Below are 27,588 nucleotides of genomic sequence, written 5' to 3'. Positions count from 1 at the left end.
GCTACAGATGCCTCATTCTTCAGCCCCATCCCGGCCCTAGACCAAGACCAGTCCCCCCTGCCCCAGGAAGGCAACGGCAGCAGAGAATTCTGGGCGGGAGGCTCATCTCTCCTGCCCCTCTCCCCCGTGAATGCTCTGCTCCTTCAGGGCTCTACCCATGTAGGAGGAAAGCAATCTGGCTGAATCAATTCCATCTCATGTGTTAATTACTGATACCTGCTCTACACTTACACTTGTATTTTAGCATATTTCTGGGTTTTGTTTTTAAAATTTTATTACTTTTTTTAGGGGGGGCAGAGGAGCGAGGGAGCGAGCGAGAGAATCTTTAAGCAGGTTCCATGCCCAGTGCAAACCCTCCCCCACCCAGGGCTTGATCTCATGACTCTGAGATCAGGACATGAGCCGAAACCCAGAGTTGGATGCTTCACCGACTGAGCCACCCAGATGTCCCTATTTCTGGATTTTAGAAACAAACAAAGGTTACAACACAAAGTGAAGTATTCAGTTTTGAGGTTACAAGATGTTTCAAGCTGGCAGAAGCCACTCCTACCCGGGAGGTAAGATCTCCCGGGTATAGCCCGAGCTGCCTCCATTTTCACATCTCTTACTCTACTTCTGAAATCACAGAGCCCTTAAGTGTTTTGGGTTTTCAAATGACTTGTATGGTTGTCACAGTGGGTACACAGGTAAGGGGAAAATGTGCTCCTTCTGTGTGTGTGTGCGTTGGCATATAGCTTGAACGGTCACTCCGGTTATTACCGTTGCGTTTTTCTGTCTCACTTAATAGAAGAGCTCCACAGAATGAAAGGCAAGAAGAGGAATAAATTAGACTTATCTTAATAAAGGGGTAAGTTGGGTTTTAAAGTGCCGAAGAAGTTCTTGAATTGTGTCTTGAATTTTAGTACACTAGCCCCCACAACCACTCACCTTGTCTATGGAAGATACGTTTGAGGCCCCCAGTGGATGTCTGCAACCAGGACTGGTACAAAGCCCTATAGATACTATGTTTTTTTCCTGTACACACATGCCTGTAACAAAGTTTAATTTATCAGTCAGGCATAGTAAGAGATTAACAACGGCAAGCAATTAAAGGAAAGAACAACTATACGATATTTAGAATATACAATTATTACAATATACTATAATAAAATTTAGGTGAATGTGGTCTCTCTCAATATCTTACTATACTGTACTCACCCTTCTTCTTGGGATCATGTGAGATGATACAATGCCTGTGTGATGAACAGAAGTGAGGGAAGTGACGTAGGCACCATGATGTGGCCTTAAGCTATCTTAACCTTCCAAGGATACATCAGAAGGAGGACTATCTGCTTCCTGACTTTGGTTGACCAACCATGAAACCATGGAAAGTGTCCTTTGGCCCCAATTCCTGGCACTTGGAATTTCCTGGGTGATGGGAGTGACTCTGGTTTGAATGAGGAGAGCCTGAGTGGTCCTGGACAGTTTCAGGTTGGGGGCTGGTCACCAGAAAGATCACACCATGATTAGAAGCCTGGAACTTTCATCTCCACTCCCCATTCTCAAGGGAGGGAAGACGAAGACGGGCCAGAAAACAAGTTAATAATTAATCATATATACATGATGAAGTCTCCATAAAAATCCCTGAAGTGTTCCAGGAGCACCTGAGTTGGTAAATATATTCATGTGCTGGGAGGGTCACAGGTCATAACCCCATGGGGACAGAAACTCCTGTGTCTGGGGCCCTTTTAGACCATCCCCTGTATCTCTTCATTTGTGTCTTTTACCATATTATTTATTATATAACAAACTGGCACATGTACGTAAGTGTTTCCCTGAGCTCTGCGGGACATAAGAGTAAATTACTAAACCTGAGGTGGGGGTCACTGGAACCCCCAACTTGTTGTAGCCAAATCAGAAGGAAAAGTGAATGACCTCGGTACCAGCACCGACAATCGAAGTCTGAAGTGAGGCTGTCCTGTGAAACTGAGCTCTTACCCATGGGATCTTCTCCTAACCCCAGACAGATAGTCTCAGAGCTGAACTGAATTGTAGGACACCCAGTTGGTGTCAGAGGATTGGTCAAGGTGAGGTCAACCCCCTCACACCTGGTGTCAGAAGTGGTGTGAGTGTAGAGCAGAGGAAGAGAGTTTTTCCTTTGATTTAGTAACGAATGGTTATCAAGGCCATTACCAGAAGAGGTCTGATTGTACACATGAACCACATGTCGATCCTGAGTCAGGGATGCATATAAAATTTTGTGGGATCTTGGAGACTCTAAAAATAGAAAAAATATCTGTAATTAACCATTTACCTGCACTTTCCACCAAACCTCGATAACTGCCAAGTCTGGGTCAGTATGTTGTTAGGCCAGATGTTGTTAGGAAACTGACTCATAGTTTAAATGAACTTATATAACTTCTCCCAGTATATAAGATCTGTAACTCTCATCACATAAATGGATAGGACGATACTTTGGAAGCCAGCAAAGGAAACAGACCTGCTTTGGGGTCTTATTTAGTGTCCAAAAGCAAAGACACTGGGGCATGTATGACTAAAGTCAAGAATATTTCCATGAGCCAATGATTTTCCAGAAGCTGCTTAGGAGGACAGAGATTTCCGCCACTCTCAAGTTCATACCGATTCTAATATGCAAGTTTGTTTCAACCAGACAGGCTTCAAGTTTGAAAATAAGCACGCTCTTGAAGTAGAATGTTTATCTTCCTTCCTAACGTGATACTAATTGTGTTATCTCAAAAAAAAAAAAAAGAATGATTTCTGGAACATTTATCTGTTCACCACAGCAAAGCCAGGAAATAGATCTATTGACATTCAAAATAAGAAACATATTTGTAGCTGGGGGAAAGAAACACAATAGGAAAAAATAGTTTCCAGAATTGAATACCTTTCAAATGTACATAGATTCTTTGTTTAATTTGAAACACTGACAGTAGTCACGTGGCATGCCACTTTTTATTTTCTGTTTGAGAAGCACAGACTTGAAAGGAGCCAAAAGACGGAAAAATTTAAAACTATTAGGAAACTACGCTCATTTTTCTTAACTAAAGAGTAGGCTATTCTGCTTCAGTATTCTGCTTCAGAAATGGACCTGAAACAGTGACTGTTTCCTAAGAAGTGTAATTTATGGCCACCCTTGACGGGGTTAAGAGATTTAAATGAAAAGCCTTAAAGAATTTTTAAAAATTTTAATAAAATAAAGACTAATCACTTGGAGTTCATTCATGCTTTGTTTGTAAAGAATACCGCTAGCTTGGTTTCTATGTAAAATAAAATACATTTGCTTTCGCACTTAATGAACACACATCTTCTTTGCTTATCATTGGCAATGTAGTCTGTTCGGGATGACACCAAATTTCCTGATTAACGGTGTCCAAGTTAATAAACTGTTGGCTTTGCCCATTTCAGGTCAGAGATACATCAATTGCTGGCTTTTAGGGGGGATTTTTTTTTTTTAACATTCCCAGAAAAGAATTTACAGCTGCCTGGCAAAATGATGGCACGTTTCTCCTATGGCCACCAGAGGTCTACTCACCCCTACAAATATTCCAGGCCTTATTGCTGAAATGTGAGCCAGAGGCAAGCAGCATGGGCAAACCCACTAGTAAGAAATACAGACTCTCTGTCTGGCCATATCTTCCCCCACCTTGACTTACTCAATCAGAACCCACATTGTAACAATACCAGGCCATTTGTAGGGGCAGGAAAAGTTTGAGAAGCACTATTCTAGGTTATGGAAAGAAAACATTTTATGTTCTATAAATGATCAGAATTAGCAGATTTGAAAATTCAAAGGATCTTGCCATAGAGTTCCAAGCTAGTTCTCCTGTCACCAGATTAGCTGGGTTTTCATAAAATCATTACAATCAAAAACTACTCAAAAAGCAGCGTCTGGGTGGCCCAGTCGGAACATCATCCTACCAACTTGATTTTGGCTCAGGTAGTGATCTCAGGGTCCTGGGATGGAGCCAGAGGGCTTCATGTCCAGCAGGGAGTCTGCTTGAGGATCCTCTCTCTCTTCCCCTCTGCCCCTCTGCCTACTCATGCTCTCTTCTTTCTTTAAAATAATTAAATTTTTAAAAATTATTTTTTGCCCCAAAGAGTTTCTTTTGTGTAAACTCTGTTCCCGTAAATTATCATATTCATGAATGCTTTTTACTTAAGCTCTGATTTATAGATTTTTGGAGGTGAAAGAGCCCCTAAATTTTCTCATTTTATAGAAGAAAGCCCTGGGCAGAGGATTTTCAGAATACAGTACTCTAAATGAGATTCCCCTTCCCTCTAGTTCCAAATCCAAAAGATGGGCCTCTCAAGAGCCAGGATCTACCGTGGGTGTAAATGAGGTCTTGGACTCTCAGTGGAGACTCCCGTTCCCTGAAGCTTCCCTTGCTTAGGAAGTAGTGCGGAGCTGGGTGAGCTCGGAGAAAGAGACTGGGCTCATCAGTCAAGATGTAGGCCCCAGGGGTAGGGTGTCCACCATATCCTACTTGAGCTTGTAAAAATTCCCCAGGGATATAAAAGTTCAGGCAAGTCTTCCCTGCCATGGGTGCTGGGAGAGCCCAGGGTGACCAGAGAGCAGGGCTGCTTCCTAGGTGCCTCAGAGAGGGCTGTCTGCTTCTGTACTAGGCTCGTGGGAATGAGACCCTTTTAGAGCAGCTCTAAAATAAACAGGCTTGAACTCCAATTGGCCAATGGAGCTAAAAAAAACAAAACAAAACAAAACAAAAACCCCAAAAAACAAACAAACAAAAAAGAATCAAGGACCTAAAGATGACCAGAAGCCAAAGAGGACAAACAGAGTCAATCATCACATTTCACACCCAATGCAAGAGCCTTGCAGGATCCAATAAATGGGTTCCTTAAAAAAATAAAATAAAATAAATTTAAAGAAATGAAAAGAATTCCTTAGGGACAAAACTATGGAATAACAAATGAACACCTCACCATTTCAGTGCATGAATGGGTTGATGGTGACTGGTGATGAGATTTGTGTTAGTTTGTGTTAGTGGCCTTTGAGATCACAGACCATCCAGAAACCACAGCGTAAAACACGCCACGAGCTGGAAATCACAAGGTTACAAGGTGAAAATTTGGGAAATGGATGCAGGATACCATCTGTTTGAATGATAGACAAGTTTTTGTTTTTTTAAGATTGTATTTATTTATTTGACAGAGATCACAAGTAGGCAGAGAGGCAAGGAGAGAGAGGAGGAAGTAGGCTCCCCGTTAAGCAGAGAGCCCAATGTGGGGCTCGATCCCAGGACCCTGAGATCAGAACCCGAGCCGAAGGCAAAGGCTTTAACCCACTGAGCCACCCAGGCACCCCTTGAATAACAGACATTTTAAAAGAAGAAAGAAAGTATGAGATAGAAGAAATAATTTTAATTTTAATTCAGGAGAAAATTTTCCTAAGCCAAAGAAAGACAAGTTTGCTGAGTAAAAAATGTTCAGTTTTCAGTTAGATTGATGAAGCAAACACATGCTTGGGCATATCTGGGTAAAACAAGTTCCTAGTCTTTTACTTTTTTAACTGTTGCTGGACTTCTTATCTGCAACACTGGAAGCTAGAGGAGATTGAAAGAACCCCCCAGAATCCTATACTAGGCTTCTGCTATTGTTTACCTGTTAAAGGGAGCAGAAAATACTCAAAGACATGCACTAATTCAGAAAATAAATCACAGAATGCCCCCATCTAAGGCAAATACCTGAGAAAAAGCCCTTTCCAGAGACCAGTGAACCGGAACAGAGACTTCAAGATGAGGAAGGGGAAAGGAGAAAACAATCAGAGATGAATAATGCATTGGTTTTAGTAATATATCATTAAATATTAATGGATAAGAATATAATGTGTGATGTAAACCTTGTATGTGGACCCTGAAGACAGACAAACACAGAAACAATTGTTAAGTAAAATTCTACATACAACTATTTTGGCAAAGCCTCAGAATTAAGAGTACAAGAGGAAGTGAAAACATTCCAGGCTTTAATTAGGGGGCGAGAGATGTCTGGAAGAAAGAGAAAAGGGGAAAATGAAAGAATTCTAAAGATTTCATTCCATTAGGCTGTGAGCAAAACGTGAGGAAATCAGCAAGAGGAAATCAGTAGGGAAAGAGTGGGTCTTGGTGGGAGAAATAGCTTTGAAATAAAAGGGCAACAGACGCACTCAGTCCGGGAAAAGCCAGGTTATTAGTTGAATGGCACGTGATGGTAAGAATTCTAAATTAACAAGATGAAAATGGAATGCATAGCCCTATTATCAGACCAATGAAAGAAAGAAACGAAAACTGGGAACAATGTTGTTAAGTGAAAACTGCACAGTAACAGAAAAGTAGTAGTATTTCCCTTCTTCTGCATTATTTAGCCTTTTTTTTTTCCTGGCACTAGTCTACCTTCTTAAACTGGATGCAAGCTCATATATTTCCTTCTTTTTGAAAATGTAAGCATTTAAAGCTCCCCCACCCTTTCCTAAGTATAGCTTTAACTGCAACGGTATGCAGCATTTACCTTACTTTGCAATTCTAGTTTCTAAAAAAATTGAGACTTCTTTCGACCTGCTGATTATTTATTATTATTTCCCCAATTCAGGTACTTTGAAGGATGCAGTGACGGATTACCTTTTTAGTATTGGTGGCTACTTTAATAGTCCTGTGATCAGACATTGCCATCTATATGAAGGAGATTTTCTTTTTTTTTAAGAGAGAGAGAAAGGAGCAGGAGGAAATCAGTAGGGAAAGAGTGGGTCTTGGTGGGAGAAATAGCTTTGAAATAAAAGGGCTCCAGCACGGAGCACAGAGCCTGATACGGGGGTTCAATCTCACCATCCTGAGATCACGACTTGAGTGGAAACTAAGAGTCAGATGCTTAACCGACTGAGCCACCCAGACGCCCCTATATGAAGCCGATTTTAAAAATTATTTGTTGAAATAGAGGCTTTATGGCCCCAAACATGATTTTTAAATATAATGACCTTCTAATCAAGCTTACTTTTTCTTGCCTGCTTGATCTGTCCATTGCTAAAGAGGTAGCACTGGGATTTCCCGCTATCATGGCATGTAAATTTAATATGTAAATTTCTTCTTTTAATTCTTCCAAATTTTGCTTTATATACTTTGAGGTTATTTTATTTAATCTAGACAAATTTAGAATTGCTGTAATTTCCTGGTAGTGTTGAAATTTTTATCAATATGTAGTGATCTTCTTCATTGTCACTAATACTTTTTGCTTTAAGGTTTCTTTCATTTAAGATTAAAATGGCCACCCTACTTTCATCTTTGTAGAATTTGCCTCATATTACCTTTTTTTAAATTATTATTATTCAACCTTACTGTGCTTTGAAGTGTTGTTTCTTGTAAACAGAATGTAGCTGTATTTATTTCTTAAGAAAAAAAAATACGTATTTGAGACAGAGCATGTGCAAGCAGGGGGAGGGGCAGAGGGAGAGATATAATCTCAAGCAAACTCCCTGCTGAGTATAAGGCTTGACATAAGGCTCAATCTCATGACCCTGAAATCATGACCTGAGCTGAAATCAATAGCCAGACGTTTAACCAACTGAGCCACCCAGGCAGCTCTGTAGCCGCATTTCTAAAACAAATCTGGTCTATCTTTATCCTCAGACTGGAGATATTAGTCTACTTATAATTAATGCACTTATTATTTCACACTTTCTGATTGTTCTCCCCCACCCACCCTCCGCCCAACCCTTCTAAGTTTATCTTCCTTTTATGCTTTTCTTAACTTCCTTTGGATTACATTTTTATTCCATACCTTAACATTGTCTTTCTTGTATTTTCTAAGTAATATTTTGCTTCTATTTTTTAGTACTGACCCAGAAAATATAACATGGATATTTCATTTAACAAAATGTAAAATTAATCAATACCTTTACTTTCCTCCAAAAGCGCTAAGAGTCTTAATTAGCTTTTTAAAAAAGTTACCTCCCTTCTGGACTTCTTTGCTATTTTTGCACAGAAATTTAGATCTGTCTTAATTTTTGTAGCCTTATACGTTAGGCATTATTATTATTATTACTTTATCAGTCAATGTGAATTTTAATTTTCTTCGTTGACTTTTTTGCCTATCAGACTCCTTCTGGGCTCATTTTCCTTCTCTTACAAGAAATTTGCTTTTGAGAGGGTCTGCTGACTGTGACTTCTCCATTTTTGCTTATCTAAACATGTCCTTTTTTGACCTTTATTATTTTTATTTTTATTTTTTTTAAAGATTTTATTTATTTGTCAGAGAGAGAGCGAGAGCAAGAGCGAGCACAGGCAGAGTGGCAGGCAGAGTCAGAGGGAGAAGCAGGCTCCCTGGGGAGCAAGGAGCCCGATGTGGGACTCGATCCCAGGATGCTGGGATCATGACCTGAGCCGAAGGCAGCTGCTTAACCAACTGAGCCACCCAGGCGCCCCTACCTTTATTATTTTTAAAAAAGATTTTATTTATTAAGAGAGAGAATGCACACAAGCAGAGTGGAGGGGCAGAGGGAGAGGGAGAAGCGGACTCCCCAATGAAGCAGGGATCCCAACAAGGGGCTCAAACCCAGGACATTGGGATCATGATCTGAACCAAAGGCAGACGCTTAATGGACTGAGTCACCCAGGCGCCCAACCCTTATTATTAAAAGAGATTTTACTGATATGCAATTCTCATTGAATAATTTTTTCAGTACTTTGAAAATATTATCCAGTGTCTGCCTGACTCTCCTTGTCCTTGCTGTCAATTAAATTGTTATTGTTTTACAGATTTGGTGACCAGACACTCTCCTCTGTCTGTTGCAGACCCAGATTATGCCCGCTTCCCTGGTCTCCTGTTTGGTTAGCATCCCCTTTTCCTTCTCAGAAGTATCCTGGTTTAAATGATAAGGTATGTAGTCAGCCAATTAATGGGCAATCTATCCTTTCCCTCTGGCTACTTTTAAGACAGTCTCTATTTGTAGTGTTCTGCAATTCTATTATATATTTTAGTGTTGAATTTCTTTTTATTACTCTGCTTGGGATTGGCTGGGTTTTCAGAACCCCAAGACATGGTTTTTCCATCAGTCCTAGAAAATTCCCAATTACTATCTTTCTAAATTCTTCTTTCCTCTCCTCTCTGGTTTCTCCTTTAGGAAGCAGTAGATGTATTTTAACATTGGCCAATTTTGGTCCACTGTCCACGTCGTTTAGTCGCTCAGATTTTCCATTTCCATGTTTGTTTCTGCTGTCATCTGGGAAATGTCACCAGCTCTATTTCCCCATAATCAACTATGTATCCAGTCATTGAGTTTCCAATTTCCAGGTTTTCATCTTGACGTATTCATTTGGTTCTTTTTCACGTCCATCTGGTTGATTTTCATAATCTCTTATTACACTGTCATTCTTTCAATTTGCCTTTTTCTCCCTTTAGGCATACTAAACATACTTTATATTCTTCAACAATTCCAATATCCATCCTCTTTGCATATCTGACTCTACAGTTTCCTGTTTCTGCTGAATCCTCCTTGTTAACAGCCCCATTGTGGGACGGAGGTCTGGCTTTAGAGGGTGAAGGTCCTACCAGTGGTCTGAGAACACTATTCCCCTAAGGGTCCTGCCAACTCAGGATCACTTTAAATGTAAACTTATGGTTTTTCAGACCACACAGAGAGTAGAAATTCTGGTCTTAAATACTTGTTAGTATGGTCTTGAGGTTAGAAATTTTCATAAAGAGTTTTTTTCCCCACCTTCCTCTAGTTACATTGTACCAAAACCAAAATCTAGGCAGTTCTGCTCACTATCTTCCTCTCCAAAGGAAGTTCTCTGTCCAAATTGAGCATGCCACTCCTGGAGGTACAGTTTTACAAAAGGGGTCTCATATGTGATCCCTTTCAAAGTTCAGGCTCTAGGCTGACATACCTACATCTTAGAGGACGCTGGGATATTGACCATTAATGACTTGATTGTGAGGTGGTAGAGAACTTTGCAATGACACTCCAGGTATTTGAAGTATAGTTTAAGTAAGGAAAAGTATCCTCGAACTAGGCATGCCACTCTCTTGACTAAGAAAACATTTTCAACTCCTATAGATAAACATGCAATGACAAAGCACAATATAATTTCTTTAATACGATAACGGAGTTCCATGTAAGGCTTTCTTCCTTCCTCTTCATTCCCTACTCCGTTTCCTTTTTCTCTGTGCTCAGAGTTCTAACTTTCCATCAGAAGCTACCTCAGAGTCTTCTTTTTTTTTTTTAATTTTTAATTTTTTATAAACATATATTTTTATCCCCAGGGGTACAGGTCTGTGAATCACCAGGTTTACACACTTCACAGCACTCACCAAAGCACATACCCTCCCCAATGTCCATAATCCCACCCTCTTCTCCCAACTTCTCTCCCCCCAGCAACCCTCAGTTTGTTCTGTGAGATTAAGAGTCACTTATGGTTTGTCTCCCTCCCAATTCCATCTTGTTTCATTGATTCTTCTTCTACCCACTTAAGCCCCCATGTTGCATCACCACTTCCTCATATCAGGGAGATCATATGATAGTTGTCTTTCTCCGCTTGACTTATTTCGCTAAGCATGATATGCTCTAGTTCCATCCATGTTGTCACAAATGGCAAGATTTCATTTCTTTTGATGGCTGCATAGTATTCCATTGTATATATATACCACATCTCCTTGATCCATTCATCTGTTGATGGACATCTAGGTTCTTTCCATAGTTTGGCTATTGTGGACATTGCTGCTATAAACATTCGGGTGCACGTGCCCCTTTGGATCACTACGTTTGTATCTTTAGGGTAAATACCCAGTAGTGCAATCGCTGGGTCATAGGGCAGTTCTATTTTCAACATTTTGAGGAACCTCCATGCTGTTTTCCAGAGTGGTTGCACCAGCTTGCATTCCCACCAACAGTGTAGGAGGGTTCCCCTTTCTCTGCATCCTCGCCAGCATCTGTCATTTCCTGACTTGTTAATTTTAGCCATTCTGACTGGTGTGAGGTGATACCTCATTGTGGTTTTGATTTGTATTTCCCTGATGCCCAGTGATATGGAGCACTTTTTCATGTGTCTGTTGGCCTTCTGGATGTCTTCTTTGCAGAAATGTCTGTTCATGTCCTCTGCCCATTTCTTGATTGGATTATTTGTTCTTTGGGTGTTGAGTTTGCTAAGTTCTTTATAGATTTTGGACACTAGTCCTTTATCTGATATGTCATTTGCAAATATCTTCTCCCATTCTGTCAGTTGTCTTTTGATTTTATTAACTGTTTCCTTTGCTCAGAGTCTTCTTTTTATCAAGCTAATTGTGTCACCTGCTTGTTAAAACTCTACGTGTGCGGCTGTCTTAATTTCAAGGCAATATTTACTCCATTCTTCCAGCTGTCTTGAATCCCATGTTGTAAAGTGATTGTCCTTGGGTTGTTTTGCTTGGAGGAAACTGACTGATCTTCCTCTGAGCGTTACTCGGTGTCACCCCGCAGACTCACTTGTACAGTGTCATTCCATCACATGACTTCTGTCATTAGCATGCACATCTGGGAAACGAAGGAAAGAGTTTTCAGGAGTTAAATTACCTCAATCAAATTAAGAAATTATTGTGGGTTAAGGTTTTGGTTTCTTAACTGATGGATGCGTGGTGGGATAATTCACTGAAAAGATAAAATGTGTTTCTTCTTCCTGTTTCCCTATAGTGTTCATAACTCCTGGACGCCGGCCCTTGCTGTAGGGGCTTCTGACAGGGCAGAAAGCAGAAGCTCATGGAGGGCAACACTGCCACCAGCCTTTTACAAAAGTTGGAACTCACTGGATTCAATGTATTCTGTGTCCGGGGAGGGGAGAAACTCTTTCTGTTGTTTTCTTCCTTCCTTCCTACCTTCGTTTCTCCTCCTTCTTTCTGTAGTGAGATCATGAGGTACAGATACATTGGAGACCCACACGCTCTCTTTGGCAGTCCCATTGGGGGAACCCATGTTGGCGTAACGAGACACCTGTGCTTCATGGCAAAGCAAGAAGAATCTGCTTGAATTGAGAGTGTACTCCTGGCTGGGGGTCACAGGCTCAGAGAATTGTGTGCTCAGCAACAGACAGGAAGGGCTCAAAACACAGGTGGTCCTTCTGCCTTCTGAGTACCATTCAGACCTTCCAGGCTCTTGGTGTCTTAGAGAGGAGAGAGGGACACTGGTAACCACAGAAACAGAATTTTCTGCTGCTCCCCTCAGAATAGGAATCCCAAATCAGAATTACTTTAGTTAAGGAAATGGTTCCATTCCTGGAGTTCATGGATTTAGGTTTGCAAATCCATGTGTCCCACAAGCATCTGTCATAGAAGAGAGTGGCACTCTCCTGGTCCCACGGCCACGAGGAAATTTTGAAGCTCTTCAGACAAAGATACCCACCTTGGAGAGTCAACTCACCTTTGAGAAAATGTATGTAAAAGTCTCTGTAAAGCATAAAGTGCTAAAAGTGATTATAATTTTAAAATAAAATATGTGTCAGCTATTGCTTGAAGGCCTTGGAGTAAGAATCCCCTATGAAACAGTACTCAGAAAATTGCTTTAGAGATTTACAGAACTGGATTTCCAAAACGGAATTGTAACCCAAAACATCATAATAGGTCTTTAAAGCCATTTCAGGAGGCCCGGTACCAACACACCCCAAATCTCACGTTTGCCAGTTTCCCTGCACTCTATGAATTTTCTTCATCTGCTTGAGTGCGGTTGAGCCAGTGAAATGGCCATTTTGTTGGACAAAAACTGTAGCCTCTCCATGATTTCATATTGTTTTCCTATATTAGTGAGAAGATTGCTGGTTTCTGGTCAGACATGGGAAGAGCGGGCAATGCATCACTCCTGTCCTTCCAAGAAAAAGGGGGAGCAAAGTAAAGATCAACAACTCTTCTTGGATCCGTCAGAGAACGGAGGTCCTGAGCCAACAGCTGCCCCTCACACTGGAGAGAGACGGGTAGGTAGCAAGAGTCAGTTTACTTTGAGAGTTAGAACTACTCCCCGAGACTGGGCGCCCCCATACTTTCATGAATTTGACCTCCAGGAGCTCTGCCAAGTTCTCCTGTGAAAACTGAAGAAAAAGTGTGTGTCTGGCAGTGCATTTTGAATGCACCCAGAGCATTTTGTTCTCCTTAACAAAGACTGCCCAAAGGGAAACTACTTTATCCAAGCCTCACCCAGCCGCCTCACCCCCTCCAGCTCCCTCTCCCTGACAGACTGAGACCTAATCACAGCATTATAAATGCCTCCCCTGCCCCCACACCGCACCACCACCCCAGCAGGGCTCCCTTGTTGCCAAAGGGGAATACTACTAAAGGACTGCAAGCCTCAGCCCCATTTAAGAGTTTTTAGGAATTTTCGAGAGACAAGAAGGGTCACAAGAGCCAGGACACTTAAGGGAATTTTAGCCTCAGACATTACAGCTATAGCAGACGGCAAACACAGACAGATAAACATAAAGCCTTACACAAGGCCTCTGTATCCCACCTCCTTTCGTCCCACATAATGGGAAAGGCTCTTGTGGTCAGGAAGAGCTCCAGGATGATCTTAGAGGCGAGGGTGGGGACACACTGTGCACCACTGCCCCATCGTTACCCATAGGCTATGAGCTCCATTGCACACAGTCCCAAAGACATGTGATCCGTCTTGATGGCTGTCCACCAAGCTCTGGGATCACAGATTACCAGTATGGGACAGACTCATCCCGAGCTGGTCCAATCCTCACGTTACAGATGAGAAAACTGAATTCTAGAAAGGTTAAGCAACCGCCCTGTATCATATAAACAGTGGGAGAGTTCCATCTCGAGTCTGGCTTTCCTCCCTGAAGACATGTAGGTGCAACCAGCAAACTGATGAAATGGGCTGGACCCTTGGGGTGTTCGTTTAAAGCAAAGTTTATTTTGTCTCCCACTGCTCCTGTGTACTTGCTCAGTGGTAGAAGTTCCTTCCTTACCTCTGAATGAAAAACACATTTACTTTTCATCAGCAAGTTCTCAAGTTTAGTCATTTATAGTGCCCAGGCCTCCATAATAAGCAAAATTTCAAATGTGACTCAGTAAAAATCTCATGTTGTCCGATCCTCTCATGCACACACCCAAGCCCGGGCTGCTGAAGCCTGACCCCTCACGATGGGAAGGGAGGGCTGGGTCCAGGCCACTTCTCCTTCTGCCACAGACATTTCGGACCCTGTCAGGCTGATACAGGGGGAGCAAGAAGCAGCAGTGGGCAGTTTTCAGATGGTTATTCGCTCTAAAATAGTTGAAGTCTGACTCTTCTCCCTCCTAGGAGCATTTCTGAGCGCTTTCTGAAGACCTTCCCCGGCCATCCGCAAATGCTTCCTGTGAAAGACCAGGTAGTAAATGTCTGAGGCTTCATGGGTCATACAGTCTGTCATGGCTACTCACTTCTGCCACGGACAAGACATCAAAAAGAGGGTATGGGTGCGTCCCAGTCAATATGTCTTCACAAAAGCAGGCAGCAAGCCTGCTGGCCATGGTTTGCCAGTCCCAGGACTCTCCCACATGGGGCAGCTCCCAGGCAGGCTTCCCTTGGCCTGGGCAAATGAAATTTGTTTTGGGGTTCCTCACTCTCCTCTCAAACCTATAGAAAGAGGAGAGCACCTTCAGCTTCTCCTCTCCTGAAGGCTAGAGGCCCCCTGAACGGGTTCAAAGGCAAGACTTGATTCCTGCTAAGCAGGGGCTTAGCAGATGAGGTCAATGGGAAACGCTCCTGGATTATTTGCCTACTCAAACAGCTGAGTTGACCAACCCATCAATCTCCTTCACTCTGCCCTTAGGAGAGAGCAGGGCCCTCTTGGACCTTATGTTCCTTGGCCACGAGTCAAATCCAAATCCACTCCATCTAATGTTGGGATGCAAGATTTCTAGGTGGTCCTTCCCAGCCCCTGTGCTGCTCTAGGCGAGAGGCATGGGCAGAACTTACGACACACTGGCAGCAGTCTCAAAATAAGTCATCTCCACAGATCCCTTCAATCTCCGACCATGCAACTCTTTTGGCCCTTGGCACAGGTGAACTGACATGGTGGAAAATATCCATGGAATTGTTTATCTCACCCGACATGCAGCATCTACTGTCTTCCTGTGTCAGCAAACCAAGGCCAGAAGTGCCCATTTTCACTCTGTGCAAATCAAGCCCCCATCTTTGGCTGGTGCTTAGCAAATGTCAGTTCCTGTGTTACTCTTTCTTCCATCTGAATTCCAGTCCCCCAGCGTGTCCCACACTGGGGTCACCTCTTTCCCTAACACAAATGTTTATTTTTATCATAACGAGGCTCTAAAAGGTGTGATGAACACACACAACAAACTAATGCATGCGTGTTCACAATCTCCCGCTTTCCCCCACTGCCCGGGTTCAATGGTGGGGAGGAGTGGGCAGAGCAGGAGAGGACAGATTTGAGGCGGGAGAGGGAAAAGAGACAGTGGAGAATAGTGGTGAGACAACTGTGTGGCGGGAAGAAGGACGTGATGGGGGTAACAGGAGGCCTTTTGCGGTGGGGACTGGGGAGCCAGAAAGGGGAAGAACAATTTTTGGAGGCTTGGTGGTATGCATAATGCACTCCTTGAAACCACTGAACCCCCCTTTCAAGAAAACCTGTAAGAAATATCTGTATAACCCTTTGCGGTTTCTGGAAGAATCTGCACTGCACTATTATTGTCAAGGAGGGCTGGTGTCAGCGGAGGAAGGTTTCAAGGTGGCTCAGTGCTACTCAGGCCATGCTGTGAGCTGTTTGAGAAACACAGTATGGCCACTAGCTTTAGTCATACCAGGCACCTTCAGGTAGGGGATCTGTGTGGCTCACTTGATCCTAACAGTCCCTGTTACTATCTCTTGTCCCAGCACAATAACTAATAACACTGTCTTTCACCCTCAAAAGTGTCCTGGTTTGGCAGACACAGGATATGGCCGCTTTTCCTTTAAGGGACCATTTTTAGCCCCATTGCGATGCTCCTCACGGCTCAGACCCCCGAAGATTCAAATATGTTTTCTATCATGAAAAAACAGGAGTCACCAATCATTTCTATGGACAAGAGCAATTTGTGTTTAAAAAAAAAAAAAACAAAAAAACAAAAAACCAACGCTCGGAGAGTCGGTCGCACATGTGATCCCCCCAGTCTGGGGAAACGACGAGTAATTTAATCAGCGCCTGTTGCAACAGAAGGGATTGTGACTCGGCATAAATGTGGCCCAAATGTTGCTGAGGCTCACCAGCCTGGAGATGCGTCAGTGTCAGTAACACAGGCAACTGATCCAGCCCACACTATCCTGGTTCCCTGCACCAAGACCTCCCTCCTGCCTCCTTGCAACCGCAGTACTTCTGGGACTTTCCCATAACCAGCTTGTCCACAGCATAACCCCCAGAGGGATCTGTCCCATTCTTCACTTTGTATTCTGCCTCTCGCTGGTCCAGGAGAGCTGCCCACCCAGGCACTTGAAGGAGCCACATTCTTGCTCTAGCTGACTGAGTCACAGATGCCTCTCTCCTTCCCCCCTCGCTCCCCCCGCTGTCCATCCGGGGGGCCGCGGCAGAGCTGGGCTCCACAGAGAAGCCCAGGGAAGGGCTCTCTGTCGACCGCAGTTGGTCCCTGGCTTCTACAGCAGCAAGTTCTCGAGAGGAGGCCTTCATTTTCTGGCTCTTAATCCTTATCTCCTTTGGAGCTCCAACCAGGCTTAAGGGCTTGGTAAGAAACTGTGTGGTCTTTATTCTCTTCTCTCCCCACCCCTTGGTCAAAACAAGCTCCCGATCACATCACTCCGCGCACATGGAAAGTTAGTGAGGGACATGCAAACTTTGAAAAGTATCCAATACCTCACCCCATCTTATCACATCAGAGCTTTTCTAGTAATTAGAACTACTTGAAAATAGAATGGCATGTCTGGTTAGGTCACGATCTGTCCATAAAACTGGCAATTTTCAAGGACTAACTGGATCGGGGTCATTCTCCAGAGTGTTTCAGGAATCCCTTCATTGGGTGAGAACTTCAATGTCAAGGCCACCAGGACACCTGCAATTCTGGGTCTGCTATTCAAAAATGAAGCTACTGACTATCCACAGACACACTCAGAGATGTGAAAATTTTGTTTCGATCATGGCACATGGATTAGATCACGTGATTTACAAACTGAAAAAAAGAGAAGGGATAAAAAATGTATTTCCTAGGCAAAGCCACCTGTTCGCTTGCCTGATTATGCTTCTCCCCTTGCTCTTAATCAATATTTTGGTTTGGGACAGACATTCATTTCGGACCCTTTATACTCTTGACTTAACTACACAGACCTGAATGTCAAAACCCTTTTATACTCATACTTTATGGGGCTCAGAGGCTGTCTGCAGTGGTCTGAGTGACAGATGAGCCTGGCCCCCACTCTTTAGTGTGCGTGGCAAGGTGCCCGGTATGCCGTCACTCGACGCTCCACCTTCCCTTCAAGGAGATGGGGTTGGGAGGTCTTTTATCACTTCCTAGTTTCCCGTCACATACTGTTCATCGGGGCAGGGTAACTGACAGGATGTATACCGAGTTATGAGTAATAGTCTTTCCCTAGCAGCTCCTAATCTTTTATTTGGTTGCTGTTGCCATACCAATAGCATTTCTTACCAGGGGGAGAGGTCCTCTGAGCGGAAGTGGGGGGAAGCCCTGTGCGAGGAAATGAAGCTGTAGCAAAGGTTACTCCCTAACTTCCATTTGCAGAAAATGCACGACTTTGGAGAATTGAAGCCATGTAAGGCAGTCTAAGTAGTTTTTGAAGGCTCAGTCACACCCTCACATTTAAAAATACCACCTTACGTAAGCTGGGCGTATGTAGACCATATGCGATCTCCAGACCCTTTTGCTCCTCGTGAATGAAGGAGCTGCGTACAGCCTGGTGGGGGGCTCTCTCTCTTCCTCCACCCTGCAACTGGATAGGCACTCAAGCGTTATGAACATGGAAATAATTAATTCTGGAAAATGTAACCATCAATTGCCGTCATTCAAATGTGTTTATGCATACAAATATTTGCATTCACCTTGCAAAGATAATACAGTCAGATATTAAAAAATATATATTTCCTCTCACCTGCAAATAATCTAGGAGAGTGACTCCACTCTGCTGGGGCACAGTGGCACAAAAGCATTTTCAGCTGAGGCAGGTCTGGCCAACTGGTGTTGTTCTGTCTTCCTGAACCTTCCCCGTTCCCTTCCTCCATTCCCATTCCCATTTCCAAAGCTGCTCTCTGCTTTGTAACTTCACAGTGAGGCGTTTGGAGTTTTTCAGCTCTTTATATGGTTCTAGAATGTCTGGAGAAAAGCTGTTCTAAAGAGAGAGAGAGGGAGAGAAAAGAGAGAGGGAGATTTCTTTTCATTCCTTTTATCTTTATTATTGCCTTTCGCCTTCTCGGTTTCTTTATCCTGGCTATCTCTTTAAAATCACTTAAACAGTCTTATGTCTAAACACACAAGAAAAGCACATATTGATGATTCACTACTTATACAAAAAATATTTATTTATTGGCCAGCTGGTGGAATTGAGAGCTACTACCCTGCATGTTTTTTTCTCCTCTGGCCTGTAAGTTTCTATCCCCGTTTGGGTTCCAGCCCAGGGTAAAGCAAGGAGCACCAGAATCAGTCTTGAAAGACCAAAGTCTGAATTCCTGTCGCACTATTAATTCCCCATTTCCCTTGCCATGCAGATTTAAGATTTATGCAAATACACACGTGTAGATACAAACACATATTTTATGTACTTATACAGTCAGTATAAAATCCATTCTCTTCTTCTGCTTTATTCGTTATAAATTGACAGAGACTTGGGATGCCTGGGTGGCTCAGTCAGTTAAGCATCTGCTTTCAGCTCAGGTCATGACCCCAGGGTCCTTGCATCAGGCTCCCTGCTCAGTGGGGAGTTGCTTCTCCCCCTGCCTGCTACTCTCTTTCTCTGACAAATAAATCTTTTAAAAAATTGATAGAGATTTGTTTGGCCCCAAGTTTTCTGCAACTAACAGAGTTGATTTTTTGGAGGGCAGAGTAATAATGTTCTCCATTTTGCTTTCAAATAAGCAACCAACCTTGGGAAATTGAGGTGTATCGTATGTATAAGCCTGTGCTCCCCGAGTGGGAGGTGTCAGCTACACACTAACTCTCTGTTGTGTAAAGAGATCATCTAAATCCCTTGAGTGGCTGTTCAGCTAAAATTTAGAGGCTCTTAATCTTATATTTGATGCTAAACCAAATAGGCCCTTAGGGAAGAATTAAGAACAAGCCAGACAGTATAAAATTCTTATTTTGTGAACGTTGAATAGTATTTGTTGCATTAGCTATAACCGGAGTGATCGCCCTGAGGGTTAGTTGTACAGACTATCTGCCCTTGAAAATAAAGTGCTCTAGGATCCAGACGGACTAAAGAGATTCAATACTTTCATCTTACTATTTGCCATTCAGAGTTTTGCCCTTTCAGAACCCAGAATGTCACTGAGATTAATAGATAAGGTCATGACTCCAAGACCACAATGAATCAAAACGGGGGGTGTGCGGGGGGGGGGGGGGGGGGACTGGAGAGGTGAGCAGCAGATCTTGACCTAAATGCCATGAGCTTTCTTTTTGTACTCTCGAGTCTTGGATTTTATCCACAGAAACACTACCATTATCCCAAACAACAGAAAACAGAAAAGATTCAACAGTAATTAGCAAAGCTTTAAGGAAACAAAAATGAACACGGATTTCTAAGACACTAATTTTTTTTTTTAAACACGAACTCTCCTTTGGATTGATGTTATCATCACTTAAAATATCTTGTCTCAGAAAAATTTATTATCTGTGAACACGTTTTTCTTTTAAAACACAGATTCTGCCTGAAGTCGAAGTTGAAATGAAAGCAACTCAAATACTTCTCCATAAGACTAGTTGAATTTGTGGTTTTTTTTTTAAGGTCATATGTACTTATTGCTCTTGCCACAGATCTTTTTTTTTTTTTTTTTAAGATTTTATTTATTCATTTGACAGAGATCACAAGCTGGCAGGGGGTGGGGGGCAAGGGGCATGGGGAAAGCCGGCTGCCAGGGTGAGCAGAGTGTCCAGTGTGTGACTCGATCCTAGTATCCTGGGATCATGACCTGAGCCAAAGGCAGAGGCTTAACCCACTTAGCCACCCAGGCACCCTGCCACAGATCTTTTTCCCCAAGGATTCTTTGGGATTTCTTCCTACATTTACTTGTGAATAAAATTATTCCTCTTGTTTACATTTCTTCTGTGTGGCTACAGCTTTGCTAGACACGTCAGTAGCGACCAAGCCCTGTCGTTGTTTCTAGATACTACAGCAGCTTTTGTTGGGTACCAGGGTTCTGGTGGGGACTTGCAGCCCCTTCTGAACACCACCCTGTGTGCCCTGAGGGCTAGGACCCACCTGTGGGTGCCACTGTTCTCCCCGTTCTCTTTCCCCCAGACACGAGGCACTGAGATATTGACACCTCAGGCTGAGGGGTTGGTTGGGGGGTTTCTGAGTTGTAGAATGTTCCTTGAACAAGTGGGAAAGAATCCTTCACTTCCTTTTAGTGCTATCCACCTATACACTGGCCCAGAAACTACACACCCAAGGGTTTTGTGAAACGGCTCTGTATTCAGCTGCCATTATGCTCATCGTTTGTTTGAAATGAGATTCAGGCCGAATGAGTTCACCGGGGCTGCAGCCGGAGACAGATCTGGAAGCTAAGCACAGCCATTCACTCCATCTCTAGTCTTAGAAGAAGGCGGTCTGCCTGCCCTCCCCTCTCTTAGGACCAGTTTTCTGTATGGGTAGGTTTTTTTCTCCCCTAGGACTCATTCTGGCTGTCATGTAAAAAGAATGCCATTTACCCAGGCCATGTCTGAGTCCCAAACTTGGACTTTGGCAGGCATGACTCTCCATATAATGCGACCCTCTCAGGTGAGAAAAGGAAGGACACGAGACAAGAGTTCTCCAACCCCCTTAAGGAAACTTACTCTTTGTGAACTTCTGTTACAACACATGCAGCCCACTAATTCCTATCCACCACATACAGCCATTCTTCACTACTTTACTTCCCTTGCTTCCAACTGTGCCTCGGTCTCCCCATCTGTAAAATGGGGATAATAAGACATAGGAATTCAACACATAGGGTTTCCGTGAGGCTTAAATGAGTTAATATGTTTCATGCTTAGAAAAGGACTTACACTGTGACTGCTAGTGAAGTGCTTACTTAATTACTTAAGTATATTAAATTTACTTAATTTACTTAAGGGTTTACTGATCACTTCCCCAGCTTTTTCTGATTCATTTTGTCACATCCTGTATTTCATTAACTTAGTGGTTTTCACAGGTGAGCTAAGTTGGTTTGCTTTTCCCTTTCCCTTTTTTTATTTTTGTCTCCCTACTTCCTGTGTGAGGATTTTCCTTTAAAACATCCTTCCTGCTTTTGTTTCGCTTGTTTGCTAGGATTCCCGAGAGGTCTGCCTGCGTTCTCATTCCTATAGCTGCTGATCTAAACTTCTTTTTTTTTTTTCCTTCCCGCCCCAGGCAAAATGGGAAGGCAGGTCGTGCTTGAGAGTCAAAGCAAGGACTAGCAGGACTGGTGCCAGGGAGCCCGGACCTAGGAGGGAGGGACGTATTAATTAATTATCCCAGAGGAGGAGGCCAGAGGCAGCTGAGAGGAAAGTGTGCCACGCTTCCCCAAATTCAGGGGCAGGGAGAGCCCTTCACAGGACAGAGCGGGGACAAAGGGTCAGCATGTGGAGACACCAGCCGCGCGCCAGCTCACCTGGAGCCCTGAGCCTTCAGCAAACCCAGGGCGGCTCAGCGGCGCTTTCTCCAAATCAGCATGCTCCTCGCAGCCCGGACCCCAGTGCATTTTTCCCTTCTTCCCAGAATGAGGCCCACCTGTCTTTGGGGAAATCAGCTCAACCTTTCAGGTCCCGACTCCTGGACAAGAGGTCTCCCCACCCCACCTCCCTGAGGGCATACTGTTTGTTCTGCTGTCCTTCCCTCTTGCCACAGTCACAAAATTTACGTGGGGTCCTCGTGATGCCATGAAGGCTAGCAGGAGTCCCTGGCAGGATGGGACTTTGTATCCTCAGGACTGCAAAGGGTCTGGCACACCCCCGTGCCCACTCAGCCAGGTGGTGGCGGGACAGACTGAATTAAGGAAGGCGTAGGATGATAGAAGAGACGAGGGGTGATAGGTGAGATTGTCCTTGTGGTAAGGATGTGGGACTGCGTATGGGAAGCCCAATTTCCCGTCCCTCTAGGGCAGCAGGATAGCTCCGTGTTGTAAGAAGCAAATGAGAAGGGTGGGCAGAGACTCCCTCCTGGGAGTGAGGCCCTTGGGGTCTCACCCTGAAAACCTGCATCTACCTGGCTGGTGCAGCTGGGGCTCCTCCACCTAACCCTCATGCCTCAGGGTGGCTGAGGTCAGGTTCAAGGCTCTCCACCCCTTCCGGATTGCGCAACTGGCCCCTCCCAGGAGGGGGAGGGACTCTGAAAACGGAGCCAGCCTGTGCTTATAAAGCTGGCTAAATGGGCATCCAGGGCCCGCAAAGCCAACCGGCCTGCCTACCTGCTAGAGGGCTCCTTTTTCCCATCACCGGGCACCGAGCAGGCCTGCGCTGCTCACAGCAGTGGCTTTTAGAGCCCTCGGAACCTGGGGCCCCACGCTCCGTGCTCCAAGCAGCCTACCTGTCCCAGCCACAGGCTCCTGGCCCCTCAGTGTCACCCTGGCCGGGCAAGGCCCAAGTCCAGGCACTGGTTCCATCTCAGTAAGGCCTGAGGCATCTCTGTGGAAATCACTGTGAAAGAACAAAAATTCAACCAAGGAACTGGAGATCAATTTGCTCTATCTAGAAAACAACTTACCAATAGGCAGCATCCCATGTAGCAAGTAGAGGGGAGCTCTGAGGCGCCGTAGAAAAATGGAAGGATTTTCTAGGAAGGAAGTTATTCGCTAAAGAAAGTAACGGACTCTTCCAGGCGAGGTCTCCTCTCCTCAGGGGAAGGGGCAGAGGGTCCTATTAGGAGGATGACCTCATCTTTCCTCGGAGGTTGGAGAGGGCCCGCGGGACATTCACCTCATGGGTGCTGATCAGAAATTTCCTAACTGACCCTCTCAGACTACATTTCTGGGGCAGAGTGACATTGCAGATCGCTTAGATGTTAAGTCCTCGTTCGGTGATCTGGCCTCGGTGACGCCATTTTGGGCCTGTGGTTTTCTTTTCCACACTACTTTTTTTTTTTTTTTTTAAAGTCATAGGCCGTGTCCCACAATTAGGCCACTGTAGTCGGGCCTCCAGCTGCCGGATCTCATCAGGGAAAGTGCTGAGCTCATCAGTGCCGTTTCTGAGTCCCTGAATTGTTCTGAGGGGCAGTTCCTCCCGTTGAGAAAATGTGACTGCAGGGGTAAGAGGGAGAGACCTGTGGACGCGAGGGGGGCGCGTGCAGACCTCCCATTCCTCAGCTGGGTGGGTCCATTCTTTACTGACTGCCTACCGCGTGCTGGGAGCCGGATACCCCCTGACCTTGACCTCCACTGCGCAGAAGCTCCCTTCCTCCCGGAAGCTGCTGCTGGAGACAAGTGGCCTCCCCTCTTCAGCTCCCAAGAAGCCGGAAGACCAAACTCATCCACGCAGTCAACGCACGTTTTGATTGGTCAGAAAGAAAGCCGGCGCAGACTCAATGGGCGAAACACGGCGGAGTCCCGCCCCCGCGCCCCAGAGCAGAGGAGAGCGAACTGCTCGCTCTCGTGGGGGCGGTGCAGCCCGGCTTTCTTCCTTTTCGTGCTTCTGGGGTGCAGTTTTGCTCACAGCTTGGCAGGGCTGCGTCACATCCTCTGACTCACACTCTTGACAAGGGAGGGTGTGTCACCTAGAAGCATTCCTTCGGGCTGAGCTCAGCAGCTGGCCCTGATCTCAACCCCCCCTCTGCGAGGGCATAGTTCATGACCGATGCCGCTTCCGCCCCCTACCCCAACACTCTCTCTGAGAGTCAGCAACCTTCCTGTGAATTCGGAAGTCTCACCTTCTCAGACACTTTCGCCCCGAGAGGGAGACCTGTGCAGAGCAGACCAGGAAGGGGAGCTCACCAGAGCAGTGCCTTGGGGGTTCTGTTGTTCCACAGTTGGGGTCACTTGTGGAATAGTAGGACACGTTCTTGGTCACAGGCACCTGTGTGGTGAAAGAGGCTGCTGAGGGACCCTCCCCTTCAGCCAGTCTAGGGGGAGCGCCAGGAAGGCAAAGAGGGGCTGAGGGAGAGGGGTGGATCTGGGGGGGATTCTTCCCCATCTCCATGAATCTGTGTGGAGAATCTCAGTGAAGGTATGAAAACAGAGCCCTCTGAGGGGCAACGGGAAAGGTTAGACTGGTTCAAGTAGGTCTACTGACTCCGATGAAATGTTGAAAGCAAGCTGAAAATGTAGTTCTCACTTGGCTCCTGAGTCATTGCATAACCAGATGATGTGGTGACTTTTGTGTCCTCCTGTTTCCTTCTTTATGTAAGTGGAGCTCGTGTCCCCTCCTGCCATCACCCAACAGGAGACAGAAAGAACATAAGCGCTTAGACGGTGGTGGCATTATAGTCAAACCCTCTATAGAGTTTGGTTATGCCAAAGTGGGATTTGCGTTGACCTGTTAATATGACCAGGAAAGAAGAGGTGTAGTGGAGAAATTTCTTGGTGGGTTTTCGCTGCTGGGTTAGGATTTCAGGGGTCCGGCTCTGCCTGGGAAGGTGGGCAGATTCAGAAAAAAATGCACTGCATCCCCTGAGGGCTGGCCCCCTAAACAGGGTGGATGGGTCAACTGTCAAATTCTTATGGGCCGGGGAACACCCAGGGCGGTATTCTAATGGGTAAAATGTCTCCCCACTAATGGAAAGTGGAAGAGAAAGAGAAAGGCAAAGAGGGTGAGGGAAAGATAATGTGAGAGGAGGAGAGAAGAAAAAACAATGTCCCTCTGTAGGGAGACTCACCGTCAGGTGAAAGCCAATGTTAACATTTGAGGCAGTCTCTCCTAGAGTAAGCCATTCAGCCATCTGGGGAGGAACGGTGGTGAGAGAGAACAGGATCGAGACTCTTTAGGGCGCTTAATTGTTAATGGTTGCCCTGGAGGATCTTAATTGTTCCGATATTTAAATAACTTTAGCCATAAGTTAAAAGAATGGTTACGTCCAGCCCATACGCCCAGGACAAGACCCTCAGAACACCTACGACTCCCACGTTAACCCGTTAACCCGGACCCACCGACCACATAGACTGCTAGAGCTACAACAAAAGGCAGATTCTAATTCTAATTCTAATTCTAATTCTAATTCTAATTCTAATCAGTGTCCCTCTGATTAGGGTCCCTCACGAGCCAGGAAGGCCTCATCCCTTGCACACAGCCCTCAGCTGTGTTTAAAAAGAACCATGTGTCTACTCCTTTTTTAGGCTGGAAGGAGCCATTTGTCCAAGGACATAAACCTCAAAATACTGCTAGACTGTCCCTATGAAGAAGCATCGTGGGTTAAAACTTGACAGGAAAGATAAATCCCAGAATTGTCAAGCTAAATGTCAAGGCAAGGTACTGGGGTTGCATTAATGATGAAGTTCCCTAAGGTCTGTGAAAGGCAGAGACATTCACTGCTGAACAGACAGAAGCAGCGGTCGTTTTGTTTGTTTGTTTGTTTGTTTTTGTTTTTGTTTTAAGGAAATAGCATCCAGAGAGCCACAAAACTGGAAAAGACATTACAGATTATCTTCTAATGCAAACCCTGGGCTAAATTGTTCCCCCAAAAGATTTTAGATGGACTCATTATAACAAAAATAAACATGTTTATAAGTTCCTAATAATGAGCGGTACTTGAGAGACAGAAAAATATAGTTTTAATCAGGTTATAAGATACAACAGGTTTTATGATTGGGCCAAAAGACCAGCTCATGGTATGGAAGTCAGCCCTGGGTCCTCAAAACTGTACCTTCCCGTTCCCACCATGGTCTGTGTTTCTAGCTCTCTGCCCCCACCAGATTCCTGCTCTCTGTGAGTGGAGTCCTTCACCTTGGAGAGATAGTGTTAGAGTTAGGGCCACAGCAGAGGCCGATGGTAATATTGGGAAGCCCTCAAAGATGCTTTGCACATGTGTCCTGGGAAGGGTTGTATGTGGCGACTTTTGGTACAGGAATTTTCAGGGAGGTGAGGAAGGATTTTAAAATGTGAAGGCCAGAGTGCCTGGGGGGCTCAGGTGGTTTAGCATCTGACTCTTGATTTCAGCTCGGGGTGAGCTCAGGGTTGTCAGATCAAGTGCCTCATAGGGCTCCTGCTGAACACAGAGTCTGGTTGGAATTCTCTCCCTTGCCCTCTGTCCCTTCCCCGGCTCACTCTCTCTCTTTCTCTCTTTCCCTCTCTCTCTCAGGGGAAAAAAAAAAATGAAGGCCAGTAAGAGGAAGTCTTTACTATACTCCTTACTATACTCCTATACTTAGGAGCATAAATGAATGAAGAATTTTATGCAAACCAATTTCCCACATGAAGCAAGAGGTTTAAAAATGTTCCTATTGCTTTAGTGATTCTCTCCCAAAAGAATCATCAGAAATGCTCCCTCCCACCACAAAACAAAATTTTAGTTTTGAAATTGAAATTAAAAAGGCTGGCTGGGCCAAGTCATGTAGAGGAACCAGGCCTCTCATACATTGCAGGTGAGTATATAGAACAGTCATTCCACTCTGGAAAACTGTTCAGCAGGTTCTAAAATGTTAAACTAACATGTGCCCTATGACCCAGTCATTCCACAACTAGGTACTTACCCAAGACTTGTACATAGGGTATTCTCAGCAGCAATTTTATAAAACGAGAAGCAAACTCAAATATTCATCAAAAGGTGATGAATACCACTGGGGTAAATCCATACAATGGAAAGCTGTTCAACAATAAAAAGGAATGAATTACCTCTAGGTTAGTCTCAAAATGATTAATGCTGAATGAAAAGGGTACACGTTCTATGATTCTGTGTATACACCTTCTAGCAAAATGCAAGTTGATGCAAGAGTGAGAGAAAGCCTATCAATGGCTACTTTGGGGCTACCTTGAGTGTGGGCTGGGTGGGGCAAGGCAGGAGGGAAGGATTACATGGCCCCAAGGAAATTTTTAGGAGGGGTGATTATGTTCAATATCTTGGATTATGGCATGATTTCATGGGTGCACATAGATGTCAAAATTTACCAAATCTGGGGTGGCTCAATCGGTTGAGCAGCCGACTCTTGATTTCAGCTCAGGTCATGATCTAAGGGTCATGGGATCGAGCCCTGCATTGGGCTCTCTGCTCAGTGCACAGTCTGCTTGAGATTCTCTCCCTTTCCCTTTGCCCTTACCCCTGCTTGTGCTGCTCTATAAATAAATAAATAAAATCTTTTAAAAAAATTACTAAATCTGAAATTTAAATATCCACAGCTTAATTATATATCAAATAAATATAAAAAATAGCTTTTAAAAAACAATATGTCCTTTTCATCCTTGTCTATCTTACATTGTTTAAATTATCCTTCAGAATTCGCCTCCATACGTCTTCCTCTGGGATCTCTCCCAGTTCCTCCCCTCCCTCACTTCAGAAGACAAAATTAAATTTTCCACCTCTGTAACCCCCTTGTACCCTTTTGTACCTAG

The 27,588-nt window shown here is 44.4% G+C and overlaps 1 long non-coding RNA gene across 1 annotated transcript; it reads right to left on the bottom strand.

The window, feature by feature from the left end:
* Positions 1 to 8,393: 8,393 nt before the first annotated feature.
* LOC132006562 (uncharacterized) lies at positions 8,394 to 23,610 on the bottom strand. The gene is made up of 3 exons (XR_009401142.1): positions 22,820 to 23,610; positions 18,038 to 18,274; positions 8,394 to 11,494 (listed from the first exon to the last, which is right to left on the bottom strand). It is a non-coding gene; the product is annotated as an uncharacterized LOC132006562 (long non-coding RNA).
* Positions 23,611 to 27,588: the final 3,978 nt, after the last annotated feature.

Source organism: Mustela nigripes, chromosome 18, assembly GCF_022355385.1.
Source record: "Mustela nigripes isolate SB6536 chromosome 18, MUSNIG.SB6536, whole genome shotgun sequence".
Classification (NCBI taxonomy): domain Eukaryota; kingdom Metazoa; phylum Chordata; class Mammalia; order Carnivora; family Mustelidae; genus Mustela; species Mustela nigripes.
Note: the sequence above shows the minus strand (reverse complement) of the source record. Positions and strands in the feature narration are given on the sequence as shown.